Here is a 20,082-nt window from a genome sequence, read left to right as displayed (position 1 = left end):
CAATCGTCCAATCAATCAATCCATCAATCATTCCATCAATCTATCAATTAATCAACCAATCAATCACTCACTCTTATTCTAGGATTCCTACGTACCTGAGTTTTATTCACCAATCGTGAAGAATCGCTTTCCTATTTTTAAGGGGGGAACACCAGTTGTAACTTTCGAAAAATCGAATTTTTTTTTTGTGCATTTTCTTAAAGTATACATATTTAGAAATGTGTCTGTAAATTTCAAAGTTGATCCGGTGAAAAATAAATGAGATATACAGAACACTGCAGCGGCGCGTCCCGTGGCTTTATACAAGGTGGCCAGCCATACCTGACCCTAACGACACATGGCCTTTTCCTATGATTTAGAAACGGCAACCACTGCGGAAGAGTTATTATATGGTCCAGGAATCGATGACTCTTTGTAACTTGGAAACAAAATTTCTCCTGAACAAAAAAAAGTAAGTTGAAACTTTGAATGCGTTTTTCTCAAAATGACATTTTCCAAGTCGGTGACCACGATTACTCGAATACCATTAAACCGATTTATTTAAAATTTAGTGTGCTTCATTTACACATATAAGTCTAGTTCGTGATCGAAGGATTTTTTTTTTTATGCAAAACTTTTTTTTATATAGCTGAAAATCGACCGTATTTTTTTAACGAAAATCATACTTTTGACTTTGACAGGTCGCCAATTTGTCAAATTTTTTTTTTTTTTAAAATCCTTCGATCACGAACTAGATAATCTTATAATAAATGTAAATCAATTTCATTTTTGTATTTCAGACGAAGTATACTTGCAGAATGCTGGTCACCGCAATTCGCCTTTTTTCTTAAGGCGCCACTTCAATGGCTCATATCTCCAAAAGTTTTTGTTAAAAAAATTTTTTTTTTCTTTTAAATTACAGCTTTTTACATGTACTTTTAACTAATAAATAGTATTCTTTAAAAAGATTCATTGTTCTTTTGGAAAATATTCTTGTATAAAGCATTATTTTTTGAGTTACAACTGGTGTTCCCCCCTTAAACACGTAAATGCACTATGCAATACTATGCAGGTCTATACCTGCAACTGACTAACACGAAGGAGATATAAAAGAAGATCCAATTTCGTTTTTTATGTAATTTTACAGGGCCAAAATAATGTAATTGTGAAGTAGAAGCAAATTTATTCAATTATTTTCTTTTAAAATGCAGCAGAAATTCTGTTTACATTTACCCCGAGTTTTCGAATTCTCGGGGTAAATGTAAACACTTAATTATCTATTAACTGAATTGATGAAATTAAAAAATCAAAGTCAGCTTTTGTTAAGGGATTCATAAGGAATAATTAGAAATTTTAGTTTGAATTTTTAGTTCATTTTTATTCAAATGCGAGACAAAATACTGAAACAGTAAAACTTTGATTTTTAATCTTTCATGCATTAAGCGACAAACTGGAGTATGGCTTTGACAATTGTCGAAAAAAAAATTGGCAATACTCAGAACCTGTTGCAGGTGAGCTGAGGTTAAAATATTGGGGTCGAACTTAATTTTAAATCTGTAAATTAAGCTCCAATATCTGCTGTTTACATTTACCCCTTGTTTACATTTTCCCCAAATGACCCTATAATAGATAACGTTTAATTAATTTCAATATTTTTTTATGCGACACAATACGTTTCTAAACGTATTGTCCTTCGCCATGATACAATTCCCTCACAGCAAAAGGATATCCTCAGGATATCCTAAACTAATGTAAGATATCCTGAAAACGTCCATAGGATATCCTCAGAACATCCAAACCGCCGTTACGTAGGATATACACCAATTCTTACCTGTGTAGCGGGAGAAAAGTATGTCTTATACGACGAGCGGGAGGGAAAGTGTGATAGAAAAAATAGTACGTGCAACTCGGGAGGAAAATCATTTCCACTCGTGTTTTACAGTTCTCATCTTCACTCGCAAACCTTCGCCTGCGACTCGTGCGCTCGCTACGCCTCGAACTGCAAACTACACTCGTAGAAATCCACCATTTTCCTCCCTAGATGCACAATATACTATTCTGGCATGATCTTGTTCAGTGACTTTTTTGAACAGTAAATTAAAGATTCTGGCCACTGTGCAGCGAAGCTGGGACAGGAGGAACAACTCGGCTGTTTGCCCACATGGAGCAGTGGGCTAGATTGTGCCAAATAACATAAAATATGTACAGTTGAGCAAGTGTTTCATAGTTAGCGCTTGAGTTGGTTTCAAGAGATTTTTTAAAGAAAAAGTAGAAAAAAGAATTCTTGTGTTACGAACCAAAGAAATTATTAGTTTATAGAAATCAATTACTTTAAAAATAATTAATTAAAAGACACTATAGGCTTTTGAGATGGCCCACATTTCTAGAGATCTCGGAGGTCCAAACTGCCTTTAATCCAAATTAGGATTTAAGTTTTTATTTATGGGTTCGTTTTCGCTAAAATGCTGATATTTTCTAGATTGAATTAGAAAATATACCGCGACTTCCTTTATTAAATTGTTATGGATAGAATAGAAGGAAAGGAAATAAATAGAAAAGAATTAGGAAAGAATCACAAATTTATTTATCAAGAAATTATCAAGACATAGAAAGAAATAATCAAATTTAACAAATGAAATTGAGTTTTAGTTCGGAACGATACGTTGAGTACTTACCGTTCCGTGTTCCTTATTCTACCGTCGGTTAGTTGAGGGTTGAACACCTTCTCGCCTCTTACAAGCACTTGCTGACGGGCAAAACATTTAATAAAATAAAAAAAACTATTATAATTTTGTGTCCTCTCACACTCACTCAGGTGGCGCATTAGCGGTTTGCCGTATGTCGTTTTCGCATTAACTAGACAGGGACAGACAAATCCACCCTCTTACTCTAATTCGTTGATTGCAAAGGCAGGCGCGGGTCCTACACGTACTCGGCTGGTCTCGCGACAAAGATAAGGAAAGCGGCCATCCCTTAAAACTTCCCTTCAAATATTGTCTTTGTTAATTATGCTGGATTTTTCTTGGGACCGTCGCATCGAAAACGGACGCGGGCTCTACACGATTCCGGCCGGTGTCACCACAAAATTATTATCACTGCAAAAAGATCCATTTTGACGATAATATTTTAATTCGACACGATACCAAGCGGCCCCGTGGACTACGGGTATATAGAATTTTAGTTTACGTCCGACCAACAATTCTTGGGTAAGCACGCAAGAAAAGTTGTGTCCCTTTTACCGGACGGGCCCGTCTGGATTTTTAATCGATATATCGCGACTAATTTTCGCGATCGCCGAAACCGAACTGAACATCGAATTAGGGGCCAGAGACGCCTCGTAGGTACACTTAGGGATGAAAAGTGGGAAATTAATGCTGAATCGGAATTTTGGAAAACGTGTGGAAATGGAAGTTAGGAGTATTGAACTTTGTTGCTACGTTGATTTTTAGCTGACTTCACATTTGAATGGAAATTGCTAAATAATTTCGAGAATTGGAATTAAGCATAATCCCAATAAAATAATTAATAAAATTGATATATTATCCTGAAAGGATGATTAATTGGAAAATAGGAATTTTCCTTATAGGAAAATCCTTGATACATTCACTGTATATGTATCTTTAAAAATATTTAATTTTTAAAATACATCTTTTAATTTGATTTGAATTCCAGTATTGAGTGAAATATTTTAAATTTCATACCCAATTTTGATCTGGAATTGAGCAGTAGCATAATTCAAAATAAATACACGTGCTTTAATCTGACAGCACTGTATTGCATAGCTTGTAGGCTTGGACAGAAGAAGAGAGGTAAGGAGAAAGAATAGGTGAGGAGAATAAGAGTGTAATGGTACTGTGGAATATAGCGTACCATGTAAGCGCCTATAGCCCGAACTCATATGTATAGGTGCCTGTAGCGTATAGTCCAAATGAGTATGCGAGAACCAACGACTGCCATGCATTCAACGGTCTGTGGAGTAAGAGAGAAACGATACAGCTTAAAGAAACGTTAGTCTAAGAGAGAAAGGTTCGCTAGTACAATGTATCTCCTTTTTCTCTTAGGACGGCTGCTAGGTGGAAAGAGACACACGCTCTAATGTATCTGAGAGAGAAAGATTTGCTGGTACATTGTATCTTCTTTCTCTCTCGCGGTTTGCCGAGGGATGCGAGGGGAGCTTCCACTGAATGCGTTCAGTGATGATCCCCACTAGTCAGCGCGGAAATATTATTTTAATTTCGATGCCAAAAATTATAATTTCCTAAATTTGGTTCAATTAATTCCAAATTTTGCGGTTGGTTTAATTTGATCCAACTAATTATATATCTTAAACAATAACATTGATAATAATAATATATAAGTATGAACATAAGGATACATGCGTAAATATCCATCCCATAACATTCTCATAGGTACGCGAATTGATAACCAATGGTCCGCGATGCTTCACAGGTTATCCCGATTAACATCGGTGTTTATCGTTCGGGAACGTTGCGGCAAGGTTTATTGGATTTAGAAAATTAAATAGAATAATAATTTCAAAACCGCAACTTTCCCAAAAATTCCGTTCGCTAGTTACGTTGTTTACAATCTGGGAACTCTGAGAAAAGGTTACCTGAGCTCGGAAAGACCTCGCAAGCTTTGTTTTCTACTCGAAACCTTCCCAACTGGTAACTTCGTTGTTTATGGATTGGGAAGTTTGCACCAAGGTTTTTAAGGCCTGCGGCGTCGTTCCGAGTCCGAATATCATATTTTTATAATTTTACTTTGAGTAGTTCCTGAGTTATTCACGAAAAATGCCAGGAGGCTCGCCGCAAGGTTCCGATGGTACTACAATACACGGGGAGCTCGTATCTATGCTCCTTCTCAATATTATAGACCATTAATTATCCCATACGTATAAAAATAATTAATTATAATTTAGGGAAAGGTTAATAACCCATACCGATTTCAAGAGCTAAAGTAAAAGAATTTTAATTTCGAAATATTTAATTTCAAATATTTAGCAATTGTTTCAAATAGGTGAATATACTGGGGGTGCTGACGCATGGAAATTCCAGGTAGTTGCGCGAACTTTGGACTTGCTCAGAAAAATAAAGCGAGTCCAAAAGAAATTGAAATTAAATTTTGAAAATATATATATCATAATTATATAAAATAATGTAAAAGTTTTTGACGTTACATCTTGTAGACAACACGGTGGGTCTGAATAAAGTTCAACCCAAAAGTGCTTGCGTATCAAAATTTCTTTCTGATTTCATTTCTAGGATGTCTCCTGATAACTTTGAGCCCAAAAAAGAAAAAATCGCTTGGGCCCTTTTTGAAAAAACTCATTTTTTCGATATTTTGAAAATATCACTAAACATATGTTTTAAGAAAATGAATAATAGTAAGGTTATTAAAGTTTTAAATCATTTAAATTAACATAAATGAAAAGTCCCTAGGTGCTGAATTCCTTGCAACAAATAAAATCCACAAAAAAACCTGAAAAAACCGTGTAAAATGTGTTAAAAAGTCAGTTTTTTGAAAATTACTATCTTCCATTGCATTTTAACCAGTTAAAGGCCTATACTTAAATTAAAGCTTATAAAATTTTCTGTTAATTAAAAAAAATTGATCGAATTATCTTTAAATCTGTTGGAGTTATGACCTGCAGAGTGCGAAAAATTTCCAAACAAAAAATAATAATTTCAGATTTTGTGAAATAACTAGTTTCCAGTAAATCTAAAAATACTTCTACTTTGAAACAATTAAAGTTGACATAATTTTGAGGAAATAAAAAAAAATAGTCTTCCAGCTTAATTAGAACCGAAGTTATGACCGTCTGAAAATTACTCTCTTTCGTTTTATTAATTTTTATTTCTATAAGATCAACTATTTTAAATTTGATTAATTTGGACAATATTAGTTCTAAAAATTATCAAGTTTTTGTTAAGATTGTTTAAAAGTTGTTTGTTCATAATAATAATATATTTCTTATTTTCTAATTTGATTAACTTAATATTACTGATTTTATAACTAACATTGTCTGATTCTTATTCGTCATTATCTTGACATAATTCTTATGTGGTTTGAAAGACATTGAATGTAAGAATTTTTTATTACCCCATAACAGCATATGGACTTTTAATAATATCCTATGGACGTCCTACCCGCAACCGGAAATTTGTATATCTCTAGGATGTCCTCAAGATATCTACGGATATACCTGAGATATCCTAGGGATGTTAAACTTTCCGGTCATCCCCAGGACATTCCTAAGATATCTTGAATATCCAAATGGTAATGGGGGATCACACGTTAAGTGATTAAGGTTCAAAACATTTTTTCTTCAAACATGCTTACACTCGATGCAGTTGTAGTTCTCATAAATGTTAATTTTTGTTAAAAATATTTTTTCATTTAGATTATAGATCCGCATTTTTCCGAGGGGAAGGAGGTCAAAGTTTTGGGATTTTACAGTACACCGCAAGTTTTAATAATTTTTAGGGTTTCGTAGCCCAGGGCCGAAAGCCTTATAGTTTCGTTTTGGCGTTCGTCCGTCCGTCTTACATGGTAACCGCTTCCATGGCGACAGTTACTATGGCAACAGTTACTTACTATGGCAAAAGTTACTAACTATGATAATAGTTAGCATAGCAAAAGTTACTATGGCAACAGTTACTATGGCAATAGTTGATTTCTATAGCAACCGTTGCTATGACAGTGGTCAATATTACCATGAGCAAGCAATATATATTTATTATATTCCAAAATTTTTAGTCTTATTATGCTTCTTTTTCCTTAATTAGTTTAATAAAAAAAGATTACTTACTTTTACAGATGAAAATAAGTTTTTTCTTCTTACAATCAGTTGAATACTACCGAACATTAAATAAATGCACACTTTTATTATTAATAATTATTAACCCCTTTGCAGTCGAGGACAAAATCTCATAAGTGGGCCCAAAATGTCAGTAAATTTTTGAATGACCAAAATTTGTGCAAATGTGTATGCTATGGTATTTAAGGTCGCTGATTACGATTCCAAAGTCAGATTTTAAAAATTCATAATGGGGGAGGCAATATGGCGGACGATTTTTCAAAAAATGGCAAAAATGATTTAAAAATACTTAAAAATTGTTACTCGGTGGTTTCTGGGGTCGCTGATTACGAATCTAAAGTCAGATTTCAAAAATTCAAAATGGCGGAGCCAATATGGCGGACAATTTTTTTAAAAAATAGAAAAATGATTTAAAAATACTTAAAAATTGTTACTTGGGGGTTTTTCGGGGCGCTGATTACGAATCTAAAGTCAGATTTCAAAAATTCAAAATGGCGTTACCAATGTGGCAGATAATTTTCTAAAAATCTAAAAATTAATTAAAATCTGTTACTCAGGGGTTTTGAACGTTGCTGTTTACGATATTCAATTCAGATTTTGAAAATTCAAAATAGCATAGTATGGGTGTGATTATTATTGTATCCATTTTAAATTTTGAAATTTTGTAATTCTGACATCAAATTCGGAATCAGCGACCCCAAAAACCTCCGAGTAACGAGTTTCAAGCGAATATGGTCAATTTTCAAAATTTTTGGTCGCCATATTTCGATCCGCCATTTTGAATTTTGTAAATCTGACATCAAATTCGTAAGAAGCGACCCCAAAAACCCCCGAGTAACAAATTTTAGGCCAATTCCGTCTTATTATTGGGCTTAAAATGTATGTGCGTTTATACACGTCATCGACACTTTGAGCCCACCTATTCCATGACGTGTATACACGTCATCGCCCTACTGAAAATCCCTGTACAAGATCTTGTACAATTTCCTGTACAGGATCAGCAACTGAACTTGTACAAGTTCTGACCAGTTCCTGTACAGGAAAATGCATACGAATTTGGAACTAGTTCATGTGTGAGATCTTGTACAAGATCTGGTGCAAGATCTTGTACAAGAAAGATACTTATGTACAAGAAAATGTACATGATCTTGTATAATTTCATGTATAAGTACTTGTACATGAACACGTTCATGTTCTTGCACATGTATAGTTGTAAAATTTTTTTTTTTTAATAAAATTTTAGATTTTGATAATATTTAACCACTAAGATTCGTAACTCATGCATACTAAAAACTATTGCGCAGCTGTAAAGGTTAAAGTAAACTATTGCGCAGCCTTTGAAGTTTTTAATTTTTAGTAAAGAAAAACATGAATTAACTTGTGCAAGAACATGGACTTGTTCATGTACAAGTACTTATACATGAAATTGTACATGAACATTTTCTTGTACAAGCATCTTTCTTGTACAAGATCTTGCACCAGATCTTGTACAAGATCTCACACATGAACTTGTTCCAAATTCGTATGCATTTTCCTGTACAGGAACTGGTCAGAACTTGTACAAGTTCAGTTGCTGATCCTGTACAGGAAATTGTACAAGATCTTGTACAGGGATTTTCAGTAGGGGACACCCAAGGGGTTAAACTGATTAAAATTATTTCTAACTAATTATCAAGTAAAAATCTTAAAAATGAATTGGACATGCGCTATCTATGTAAACCAATAAGATCGGTATCATAAAAATGCTACAAAATTAATATTTAAATAATTTAATGTTATGCAAAATTAATATTCTACAAAATGAGAATCTATCAAATGATAATTCTAAAAAATTTGTTTTAGAACTTTTTCATAGGTCCCGTTACTCAAACTAAATTTTATTAATTTTTTATATTCAGAGTTGTAAAATGATAATTTTTTATTATTGTTGGACAAATCGATTTTTGTCAAGGATTAAATTTTTTACACGTGCCTCTTTATTGCTTTAAAAATTTAATATTGTCCGCAAAAGTAATATTCTACAGAATAAGATTCTATCAAATTTTATAATTCTAAAAAATTTGTTTTAGAACTTTATTATGCGTTTTGTTTATCAAACTAAATTTTCTTAATTTTTTTATAATCAGAATTGTTAAATGATAATGTTTTCTCATTGTTCGGCAAACTGATATTTTTTTTTAAGGATTCAATTATTTACATGTGGCTCTTTATTGCTTTTAAATTTTTAACATTAAATTTTATTAAAACTATTATCTTTTTGGATCAAAAAAATTGTTAATAAATATTTTTAAAAGATCTAAATTGTAAATTGTTACCAAGGCGAGATGGCGAGGATATGATCTTTCATATGCATATATCACGAAAACCTTTAGAAAAAATTTTCCTACAGTTATAAAATATCAAAAAGTACTCTAAAAACTGAATTTTTTCAATTTTCAAGGTCAAATTTCTCAAAAACCTTGGGCTTTAGAACAATTCTTATTACGAATTCGTGTTCAGTGTCAAAAACCCTATAAGGATCACCCTATGCGGTTCCAGAAATAAAAATTCTGTTGCACCGTGTAATTTAGGTTTCCGTGTAGTTATAAAAAATAGTAATAATAAATAATATATCTTTTTTCATAAAATTTTATTTTTTTCATAATCTATGATACTTAAAATTCGATACATGTGTAAGTAAAATATAGGTATTGTCATTCATTTCTGATATAATCTCTAGAGACCACGAATGTTTAAAAAATATTGTACAAAAAATTTCAATTGTTAATAACTTTTTTAATTTGAAATTTTTTTTGAAAATTCTTTTACGATATAAATTGTAACAATCTACACTATTCGAAAATATTTTGAATTTTGTTTTCTACAAGTGTTGGTGACATAGGGGTTTCAATATTATTGAGATCACACTTGGTAAGATAATATTTATTATTTTTAAAATAGAAATATAGGATGTCATAATTTTAAAATGTTACATTCTAATAAAAATAAAAGACCTCATTTGAATCAAACTGAGGAAAATATTCTATTAAATCAACAGAATTTTCGAAAAAAAAGTATAAAAATAATACTGTTTCAAAAGCATATACTACATAATTTATATGTTTTGCAAATTTTATAGCATTTTAAATGAATAATTTTTAAGCCATATTTGAATGCATGTTTGAACCCATTAAGGTATATATGATGTATTCCACGCCAAATTCAAAGTCCATCTGCAACAATTGCATCACCGATTTTTTTAAACTTTTTTTTCTTTCATAACTAATTGGGACTAGTTTTCATGATTTTCTAAAATAAAATTTTAGCAAGCCCTTTTTCGAGATATAAATTTTTCAAAATTTCAGAATTTTAATGTCTTTATTTTTGAACGCTCATAACTTTTCAAAAAAAAGATGCGCATGAAAATACATAAAAGGTATAAAAAAAATCGAAACATTTTAAAAAATTCAAAATAGCAAAAAGTTTTAAAAATTCCAAAAATATTGAAAAAATTATTTGCTTACGAATGGAATAGGCTTAAAATATTTTTAAATGAAAGTAGGGGAGACCGGGGCTGCAAGTGCCGAATTTGAGAAAAATAAATAAAATGCTAGTAAACTGAGAACTTTTTGTTTTAATCTATAGTCTATCTATTATAAAATTTAATATAGTTTTTAAATCCATTATTTTTTATTGATAATTTTGAACAGTTTTTTTGTAAAAAATGATTTTGTGCAGCGAGGCAACACGGCACGTTGAACTCCGCGCTGGGGAGAGTTGTGCCGACGCCGGGGTCGGTTGTGCTGTTCAGATTTTTTAGTTGTGTTAGTTGAAGCAAATGATTTTACGCGTAAGAAATAAAATAATTATTGCCAATATATAATTTACTATTATTTACTAATCATTTTTTCTATACTTTGAAAGGAACAATCTTAAGATTTCTAGATTTTAGTAAGTACAAATAAACATTTTCTGAGTTATATTCTATAATTGCATAGTTAATCAGTCACTAAAAACATAGTTTTCGTAATAAGTATTTTTATTATAATTTTACAATTACATAATTAGTCAGTCTTTTAAAATATTTTTTGAAACAATTATTTGTATCGTTAATTAATTGTAAAAACTCTACTTTCCGATTAATAAATAATTTTTAAAACGTGAATACTTATTCCGAATGCGATTTATTGAAATTACAATTGACACACATATAACTGACCCTTTTTTACCCTTCACACATTTTAAATGTGCCCAGTTTTTGCAAACTATGCATTGGATCAAATATTCGAACAAACGAGGCAATAGTAGATTATGGTTATGTAGCGATTGACAGCGGAACAACCAGCCCCAAGCGAAAGGCACAATTAACCTCGTTGCGTCGACTGAAGCATTCATAAGCTCTCAGTCCGGGGATTATTAATATATTATGTAATTTCTTATTCTTATTTAATTAAATTTACGTGACACATCGATTCTGAGAAGCAAATGAGTTCAAACATGTGGTCGATAAATTGTAAACATAAATGTTTAGGGAAGTATCACCCACATTCTATTATCTCTAATACAAAAGAAACAATAGTATTGTTAAAATTTAAAGGGACTTTATATTCTTAATTTCTATTATTCAATATAATGAAACACGTGCTAACTATATCATCAGATAATATTGTAAACGTGTAGTAAAATTTATGAATGAAAATACGTTAGTTTTTATCTTTTTGTTTTGCTTTTCCAAATTCTATATTATACTTATATATATCTATATTCTTCTCTTTTATTTTTAAATTATTTGTTGCTTTTCAAACTAAATTAGAGGAATCTTTCCAATAATTATTTAGTTTTTTAGCTTTTGTTAATAACTTTTCAAAATTCTTTTACTTGTTTAAGCAATTGATTGTTTATCGTTTCAAAGAATTTTGATGCTAAAGGAAATAATAATAATAATAAATAAAAGAATTAGTTATTTTTATTTAAGTAATGAAAATAAACAATCAATCTGACAATATAGTTTTCTTTGTTTATAAAAACGATTGTGAGTGTTTCCTCATTAATTCTCTCAATTCTGAATAGAATAAAATTTACTTTTAGTTTAACTTAGTAATTATAAATAAATAAAAATAAATACAAACACACCTTGATTTTGTGATAATCTCACTATAAAATCGATTTGCAGTTATTGGTTATGTAGTTTATGAAATCTACAAAAAAAATATGAAATAAATTATTTTAACAATATTGTAAAACTTTACCTAACAAAATTTTATGGGTTAGTTTCTCCTAACTCTATTTCTACCTTTTCTATTCTTGGTATAAAAAATTTAAACTTTAATGAGTCATCATAGTTCAACAATACATTGTTAAACTATAATATTTACATTAAACTTGAATAGATTTATTTCTGTAAAACCTTACTAGATAATTAATTTGAATAAATTAATTATATCCTATTCTAGCTAATTCTTGGGCTTGTCAGGATCATCTCTATAGTTTAATCTTTTAAATTGTCATGTGGATCGCCTATTGAAATGCACATAGCATATAAGAATATTAAACAAGAATTACGATTTAATCTTTTTTCCACTCTTGGACAATCAACAGTGTTGGTAGAGATCGTTAGAAAGCCCCTGACCATTGATTTTCCGTGGCTTGACTTTGAAGATTTGTCTGTTGGTATTATTTTGTTGTTTTGTTAAATAATAATTTATTCTATTGCAGATTTGGAATGTCTGTCGTGTTAATAGAAATCTTTCGAGAGCTCCTGACAAAAGACATTCCTCTTCAACAATTTTTTTATTGTTAATTTAGGAAGAACCAATCGTATTAGTAGAAATCGTTAGAGAGCCCCTAACAATTGGTCTCCCAAAATCAACAATTTTTTAAATAAATTTTATTTTTAATTACGATTTAGTCCTTTTTATCTTTCTCGCCCAGAGATGCAGATCGTTTAGGTAGAGATCGTTAGAAAGCCTACAACAATCTGCACTTCTCAAGTTTGAAAGACTTGACTTTGTAGATTTTATTGTTCTGAAATTTCCTTATATTAAAATATAAAAGAAAGCTCTTACCAGTTAAAAACTGTTCAGATAAAAGAGACAGAAACACGTATTTACTTGGCTTATATAGTTGCGTCCCTACCCTTAATTTTCTGGGGTAAGTAAAATTCAAAATGTGCGAGTGTGTGAGTAAGGAATTTTTAATTGATTGAGCGAAAATCCGCGAGTTTCCCTCACCACTTTACGCAGGGCGCTTCTCCCATGTATTTCTTACCGCCAATTTCTCCTTCTATTTGGATTTTTCGCGGCGTCTATTTTCAGATAGCCAATTACATTTAAATTATTTTCTAAGGACAGAGATATTTTTCTCTCTCTAATTCCGTTTCTATCGTTCGCCAAGAACAATGCCATTGTCTACCTGTCAATCATTTTTCTCTAACTGATTTTCATTTTCTAAAATCTTTAATTTCTCAAAAAATAATAATTTTAAAATTATTTAACTTTTACCATTAATTTTTAAATAATTTTCACTTTAATATAACATATAATTTTATTTAATTATTATTAATTTCAGCAATTTTTTAAAATAATTTTTATTATTTCACTTTCTAAATAATTTAAAGAAAAAAATATAAAATAAATTTATTCTTTAAATAATAATCTATAAAAATTCTTATTTATAAAAAAAAATTTAAATTTAAATTAAATTAATAATTCTCTTAATTCGAATTTATATCTACCTTCTCTTTCTATTATTTTTCCTGTTTATGTTTTTATTGTGTTATCTATAGATATCTTCTCTCTTTTTCTATTATTTTCAGAAATTCAATTTATCTAGTTTTAATTTCATTTCTTTGTATAATTTTATTTTTAATATTTATTAATTTCTAATTTTTAAATAATTTATAATTATTTTATAATAAAATTTTTGACTATTGAAATACCATTTCACGACGCTCACTTTTTATCAAATATTAAAGAACTAGATAAATTAAATATTAGGTTTCATACACTATTAAATCCGTCGATAAATTTGGATCATTTTAAAAAAAATACGTATCGATATCTTTAAATATGAAAAAAATAGACCAAAAAGTGTAAACATGAAAACTTGCACGTAAGTGACGCCAAAGCACCAAAATACTAACAGCTAATTATTCCGTGAAGCAAACAAAATCAAAACAGTTGCCAAAGATGCGCATAAGTAAAACAATACTTCTCTCACTTCCACTTTAAAAAAAAAATTTGTTTTTGAGATATTCCTATCGGCACAACTTACCCCCGTTACTTTCAGCCCCAGTCTCCCCTAGTTATTTTGAAAAAATTTCAAAAAAAAATCGATGGATATTACTATATATAAATTTTTTTAATCCAAAAAAAGCTAATATTTTTAATAAAATTTAATGTTAAAAATTTTAAAGCAATAAAGAGGCACGTGTAAAAAATTGAATCCTTGAAAAAATATCAGTTTGCGAACAATAATAAAAAATTATCATTTAACAACTCTGAATATAAAAAAAATTAATAAAATTTAGTTTGATAAACGGGACCATGAAAAAGTTCTAAAACAAATTTTTTAGATTTATCATTTGATAAAATCTTAAATTATGCAATATTAGTTTTGTTGAATATGAAATTGTTTAAATATTAATTTTGTAGAATTTGTATTAAACTGATTTTCAATGTTGTAGAAATTTTAATTCGAACAAAATTAATTTGCCAAAAATTAAATTAATATTCTTTCTGGTAAATTAAAATTCTTTTTAATTACCTATACTATTCTTCAAAATTAATATTCTGCAATACAGTGATTCCCACAAATTAAGATTTGATCAAATTTAATTTCTGTCAAATTAATTTTCGTCTAAATATAATTTCTGCAAGATTGATAATCGGTTTAATAAAAATGCTACAAAATTAATATTTAAACAATTTAATGTTCTGCAAAATTAATATTCTACAGAATGAGAATCTATCAAATGATAATTCTAAAAAATTTGTTTTAGAACTTTTTCATGGGGCCCGATACTCAAACTAAATTTTATTAATTTTTTATATTCAGAGTTGTAAAATGATAATTTTTTATTATTGTTGGACAAACCGATTTTTTCAAGGATTAAATTTTTTACACGTGTTTCTTTATTGCTTTAAAAATTTTAACATTTATTAAATTTTTTTTTAAATGTTAGTTTTTTAGGATTATAAAAATTGTTATAGGGTCAGTTGGGGTAAATGGGGACAAGAGGTTTTGGAGCTTAATTTACAGTTTTAAAATGAAGTTCAACGTCAATATTTTAACCTTAGATCACCTGTAATAGGTTTTGAGTATTGGCAAGCTTTCATCTTGACGATTGACAGCAAGATAATTCAAGTTATTGCTCAATGCATAAATACTTGAAAATCAAAATCAAACAGTTTTAGTATTTTGTCTCGCATTTCAAAGAAAACAGACTTAAAAATCATACCAAATTTTGTTCTTATTCCTGATGTCTCCTATAACCGAAATTCACTTGAATTTTTTATTTTTGTCATTTGGTTAATAATGACAAGCTGTCCCTATTTACCCTGAGTTTTCAAATTTTTGGGGTAAATGGGGACAGCTTGTTATTATTAACCAAATTGACAAAAACCAAAAATTCAAGTTCCCCATTTACCCCAACTGACCCTAGTTAAATTGGGGTATAGTATTAATTTATTAAATTGCATTTAATTTTATGTCTAACCATAAATCAGATATAAAAAAACTTTAATTATAAATTTATATTATTACATTTTTATTTGTTTATAATTAATTTTTTAATGCAAAGTAACAATTTTGATCAAAATGTGTTCTGTTTGCTATTAAGCAAATGTAAAATAGTAAAAACTAGTTTAAAGCACTGAAGTTTCTGAACGAAAAAAATTACATGGATAAAAGTTTACATTTTACAAACAATTTAAATTAGCAAATCCACGTAACATTAACCTCGACAATTACAGTAAAAACCTAAAATAAACTTGATAACAACTTATGTTTTAACCTAGATTTTAACCAAGATTAAAACGTAAAGCTTTGTCCTCTCAAAAATAACTTATTGTTCCAACTTTAAGAAAAATTTCTTCGTAAGAGGAAAATTTTCGAAAATAATAACAAAAATAGAAAATGAAAAAAATTGATATTTTACGTTTGAAATATAAAAATTAAATAAATTTAAGGTATTAAATTTTATTGCAATGGCTTTAACTATAAATAACATTGGGAATTCTAAAGAATTTTGTTAAAAATTTAGTTCAATTTATTTTTTAAAAGATCTAGATTTAAACAGTCTATCTTTAATGTATGGTTCAATAATAATAATAATGTAAACGTAATTAACATAAGCAAATGAAAAAGAATGTTTTATTAATTTCTTAACTATAAAACAAATTTTAATTTTTAGAACAATTCTTAAAGTAAATAAGTAAGGATGATAAATAATTTAAAAATTTCTGAATTTTTAAAATAAATATGTGTCAAATTAATTTTACGGGAAGAAAAAAACAAACAAATTAAATGGAGTAATGTAATTGTATTGTTGACTATTCTTATTCTGCATTCAACAAATAGAAATAATAATGAAAAGTAATAAAAATTCTCATAGAAAATTATCAGTTAGTTATCGAACATAACAAAAAGAAAACGAAAAACCAATTCTTGGTAATTTTTTTTTCTAGGGAAATGTTCAAAATTATTGATGTAAAAAAATTATTGTTTAATAACCTTGACAAGTTTTAGATAACAGAGGCGGAGTGTATTTTCTATAGAAAAAATACATAAGTTTGTATTTTTTCTACACGACACTGAGAAAACTGGATAATACAATTAGGATAATAAAAAAATAGTTAATACAGAGTATAATCTGCTTAATACTCTTTATAATCTATTAACCAGGTTTTATTATTCAAAAATAATTCCAGCTATGGATAATAGATTGTAGATTTTAAATTCCAAAATCAATTAAATTTATTATTTGCGATTATTACCATAGTATCGGTTCTGTTTGTTTATTTTTTCAAGACATTCTGTGACAGTTCTTAAATGAAAGTTTTTGAAACCAGTCTTTTGAATTCCTTTAATATTAAATTGACCCGTGTGGAAAAAGCCATGATCTTGCCCTCAAGAGTTCAGGGCCCCCGGCGGGGGCCCATGAGGGCTGATCCATATGGCGAATCCATGAGGGGCAACGTAGGTGCCCCGCATGGATCGCCCTCATGATCGATTAGCAAAATTTTCTAAGTCCAAAATTCAAATATTTTTTCGTCAACAAAAAATGAATGTTTCCAATGATTCAGAACAAAGAAAAACGCGTTTTTAATAAAAATATATTTACACTTTTTTTGAAAATTCACCTGAGATGATTCATGATAATAATCATAAAGCATATAATTAATTATATTTTATAAATTGCATTTGATTGGAAAATATAATGTAATATCTTTACTTTTACTAAATGATGTTAAGCACTTTTCTTTGTTAGGTATTTTTGAAGTTTAAATAGCATCAAGAAGTTAGCATTCGTTTTGAAGTAGCGTGCGTAGCGCAGTTGGTAAAGCGTTAGACTCATAGTCCGTAGGTCGTGGGTTCGATTCCCCCCATGCGTTAGATTTATTTATTTCTCAGGTTTGCGTTTAATCATTAATTCTATGTATGAATTAATTGAAAAATGAAAATATCCGTTAATAGTATGCATAAATTACATATTTTTTAATTTTTTAATTAATTAATTTATTATTACTTTTAATTATATCCGACAGTTAATTAATTAGAACGTTAATTAATAAATTCAATTTGAGTAAGAATTTAATTTAAAATTGAATAATTATTAAATAAATATGTTATTTATTCATAACTTAAGCTTATTTATTATTAATTAACTTTTATTATTAATATTATTGATTAAAAAACATTATGGCAAACTTGAGGGCAAGATGAGGGCAAACGTGAGGGCCCATAAGGGCGCCCTCATCGATGAGCATGTCGTTTCCATGAGGGGCCCCTATGGATCATCCATATGCGCCCCTCATGGCATGAGGGCAATCCATAAGGGCCCCCACTGGGGGCCCACATCACTTTTCCACACGGGGAGATAATTTATAAAATTTAAAAAGCAAAAAAATTCAAATTTAAAAACTATAATTTCTAGTTAAATTACTATTTTTTAATAGCAAAAGAATTAGAATTTACAATACTCTGACGAAAAATACCTTTACGCATCAATAAAAGTTTTTTTTTAAATTATTGTTGTAAATAATAATAAATTAATTAATAAGTTGATATTGATTGTAATTTTAATTTATTTAGTTAAGTACAATTTTTTATTTATATTTCAATTAATTATTATTTCTTAATTTTTGAAAATCATCCGTCATATTTTTCTTATGCAAAATATTAATATAACCCCGTGTGGAAAAGTCGACTGGGCCCCAATCTGGGCCAGACTGGGTTTCCGAATGTCCAAAGTGGGCAACCCAGACAACGCCCAAACTGGGCGCGTAACGCTGATCCCAAAGATTTCTTTAGGTTGGGAAATCACAGCTGGGGCCAGATTGAGTTATTTTATTTTTGTTTATAATTGTTAATTAATAATTAAATTAATAATTTAACAACAAAAGAGAAAAAAATTAAATGAATAAATATAATTTCCTTTTAAATGAAATTGTATTTAAGATGACGACTAACAAACAATGTATATAGTAAAAAAAATATTTATATAATTAAAAAATTAAATACTAGTGTATGTATTAGATTTTCAAGTTTTGGTAGAACTTATAAATTAAAATCTAGAAATAACGCAAACCTATGAAATAAAGAAAACTGCGCACGAGGGGAATCGAACCTACGACCTACGGACTTATAGATTAACGCTCTAACCACTATGCTAACGACGCGTACCTGCAGACAAGTTTTAATTTCTCAGTATCATTTATATCATACAATTATTGAATCAAAGATGTGAAAAATATCATTAGGTTAGACAATAAATTAAAATATAATCACTTACTTAATTTCATTTATTTTAATTTCACATTTTTACCAGTAATAATTTCGATTAATAAGTACCAAAGTCAAAATTTTGTTTAAATAATTTATTAAATTAGAAAATTATGTTCAATTATTATTTATATATTGAATAAAAATAGGAAATAAATGATTGAGAATGGGGTCAGAGTCAAAAAAGTCAAAAAGACTCAAAAAACAACTAAGTTATTATTATTAATTAGTTTAGTTGAATAAATTAAAAACTAAGAACTTGACATACATTTTATTTATTCAGGAAATATATTATTTAAGCATTAATATAATTAACTAAAGTTTTCAATTTCCTTATTTTTCCTTAAATGTGAATTTTGCCCATATTGACTTTTGGAAAAATCTCCAAACGGCATATAAATTAAATATAAATATAATTAACTAGTTTTATTATTTCTCAAGATTTTTATTTATTTATAACAGAATATTAAATTAAATTTCAGTTTGGGAATACTTTGGGAAATCCCAGTTGGGGCCAAGTTGGGTTGACCCAAACTTTGCTCAAATACAATGAAAAACATTTTTTTCAGCTTTTCACAGTTGCGCTTTTTTGTATATTTCTTCAGCATATTATTTAAATAATAATTTAATTAACTTAATTCTTTTATTTCTTCATTTTTCAAACTTTGGAAAGCCAATTCGGGCCCAGATTGGCGCCCAGTCTTACTTTGGGCGACTTTGGGAAGATTTCCACACGGTATTAATGATTTAATATTATTAATACAATTTTAAATACTTAACCACAACTGCACTGACATTTATTTTATAATCCAAATTAATACCAGGATTAATCTCAAAAGTATAATTCTTGGTTAATCAATTTTATTAACCAGGTTAATTTTCCTCTAGTCAATGTGAAAATTTCATAAACGGTATTAACCAGTAACCGTATATGATCCAGTTTTCTCATTGAATTGCACAAAAAATCTTTCAATAAAGATAGACTAACAGGTGTTTCACGTGTAACACGCAGTATTCCTTATCTCCATTATTTGAATAACCTTGTGGATATTAAATATATAAGGCTCATTGCCCGGAACTTAAATTTTATTAGTTTTGAAGAGGAGACCAAATATAATTCAGTGTCAAATATTGGTAAGTGTATTAAAAAAAACTTTTTTATACATATGTCATTGACTCTAAAACTTAAACATAATTTGTCAACATTCATAATAATAAATGGTAGGGAGTCAAAAGTGCCAAAATAAAAGTGCCAATGCCAAATTTCCAAAATTATTCTTTTTCCAATGGACATTTTTTCC

General features: G+C 29.0%; 1 protein-coding gene and 1 long non-coding RNA gene across 2 annotated transcripts in view; one reads left to right on the top strand and one right to left on the bottom strand.

Moving 5' to 3' along the window:
• Positions 1–20,082, bottom strand: part of LOC127278159 (uncharacterized) — a 134,156-nt gene that overhangs the window by 16,872 nt on the left and 97,202 nt on the right. The gene's annotated exons all lie outside the window — the stretch shown is intronic.
• On the top strand, positions 145–947 carry LOC127278162 (uncharacterized). The gene is made up of 2 exons (XR_007842451.1): positions 145–451; positions 780–947. It is a non-coding gene; the product is annotated as an uncharacterized LOC127278162 (long non-coding RNA).

Source organism: Leptopilina boulardi, unplaced genomic scaffold, assembly GCF_019393585.1.
Source record: "Leptopilina boulardi isolate dan_hultmark-lab unplaced genomic scaffold, ZJU_Lbou_2.1 LbouV2_195, whole genome shotgun sequence".
NCBI lineage: Eukaryota > Metazoa > Arthropoda > Insecta > Hymenoptera > Figitidae > Leptopilina > Leptopilina boulardi.
The sequence above is the reverse complement of the archived record's forward strand: the minus strand, read 5'-3'. Positions and strand labels throughout refer to the sequence as shown.